This window comes from Amblyomma americanum, chromosome 3 (assembly GCF_052857255.1).
Source record: "Amblyomma americanum isolate KBUSLIRL-KWMA chromosome 3, ASM5285725v1, whole genome shotgun sequence".
Classification (NCBI taxonomy): domain Eukaryota; kingdom Metazoa; phylum Arthropoda; class Arachnida; order Ixodida; family Ixodidae; genus Amblyomma; species Amblyomma americanum.
Genome location: NC_135499.1, coordinates 29,345,183 through 29,347,133, shown reverse-complemented (window position 1 = coordinate 29,347,133; position 1,951 = coordinate 29,345,183).

The window sequence follows — 1,951 nt, the reverse complement described above, 5'->3', positions numbered from 1 at the left end:
ACCTGATCCGTGCCGTAAGGGAAGAGATTGAGGAGGGAGTGAAAGAAGAAAGGAAGAAAGAGGTGCCGTAGTGGTAGGCGAGCAACGCAGCGCACATTCAAAGCGCGTTCACCACGAAGCTTGCGGCTTGCTGCCCGTTCGTTCGGCGCGTAAGCTATGCTAGCGTTCGTGGCATGGGGTTTGTCGAGAACGATGTGCCGATGAACTAAAACTGCAACTTGAGTCCTGCGCGTTTCGGCAAGGCGCCTGGCAGCGCTTTTACGTGGTTTGCCGCTCCGCGCGTCCGTTTCACCATACGTAGCGGAGCGGTTTGCCTAACGGGCAAGGCGTCGCGCCGAACGGGCGATGGCGTTCCGTGGACCCTGGCAGTGGTGCAACATGCTGTCGCGTTCCACTGTTAAAGGCGAAGCTTAAGCGTCCTACAAATTTGTCGGTACACTCGTCTATGTCGGTGATGTTGCCAATAGACTCGTTTTCTCCGATTTGTCTCTGAATGTGCCTGAATGTGTCCCATTCTGTAACATTGGATTGTTCAGTTTGTTTGGATTTGATGTCTTTACCTAGCGTAGACGCTAAGATATATAGTGATCGCTTTCTAGGTCTTGTTCGGCGTTTTTCCAGTTCGTTATTCCCGTTTTTCTGCTTAGGGTTAGATCGGGGGACGTGTATTTGTGTACGCTGTTGCCCTTCCGTGTGGGTGTATTAGGGTCGGTGAGCAGTGCTAGTGTGTCTTCCCAGAGTTGTCTGCTTTTGGTATCTTTTCTCGTGTAGCCCCACTCCTGATGGGCAGCGTTAAAGTCTACCACTATTACTAGTGGGTTTTTGCCGGCTGCCTTGGTGGCTTTGCGGAATATGGTTTGGAGTTTGATCTTCTTTTGTTTGGATTTGATGTCTTTACCTAGCGTAGACGCTAAGATATATAGTGATCGCTTTCTAGGTCTTGTTCGGCGTTTTTCCAGTTCGTTATTCCCGTTTTTCTGCTTAGGGTTAGATCGGGGGACGTGTATTTGTGTACGCTGTTGCCCTTCCGTGTGGGTGTATTAGGGTCGGTGAGCAGTGCTAGTGTGTCTTCCCAGAGTTGTCTGCTTTTGGTATCTTTTCTCGTGTAGCCCCACTCCTGATGGGCAGCGTTAAAGTCTACCACTATTACTAGTGGGTTTTTGCCGGCTGCCTTGGTGGCTTTGCGGAATATGGTTTGGAGTTTGATCTTCTTTTGCCTCGGTGTTAAGAATATGCTCCTTTGGCCATTCCTTCCGGTGATCATTTCTATTAGGACCGCCTTAATGTCGTCGCTTACGGTCTCGTGATTTATGGCGGCAATGTTTCATTTAATAAAGGTTGTAACTTTAGATTTCTTTCCTATATCGCTGCTAATGCTTTGTTAGCCCGATAATTTGGTAGGGTTTTTGCGTTTCTTGCAGGGCGGTGGCTGTGTGTTTTTCTTCCGATTGATCTATGTATTGTTGCAACAGCGCTCACTTCCTCTGGTACCTACCCTTGGCAATTCCATTGCCAGATTGTAGAATTTTCTGTTTGTTCACAGTTCCTGTCTATGATTGTTGAAAACGTTTTCCCCTACTTCTGCGAGTGTTGTTTAGTTCTGTAAAAGCGGCAGCCATGTTTTACACGGTTTAGTTTAGTTCCTGCATTTACATCTGCATCTGTCCCTTGGCTCCTATAATTTGCTGAATGTGTGTGTTTTGAGTTTCAGTATGTTTTTCGAGTTGAGTTTCGAAGCGTTCTTGAGACCTCATTCCTAGTGCAATTTACCGATTGGTCTCTCCCCATTTGCGCTTCTGGGGGAGGGGGGATGGCCTAGTAAATTCCAGATTGATGTCCTTCGGCCCGTTTGTTTTTGAATTGGGTGGCTGTGGGGGAGTTCTACTTTGAATTTCTTTCGGGGGGTCGGGGTTTGTTGTTTGTGGAGGGTTTTGCTCTGCGGGTTTGCCCT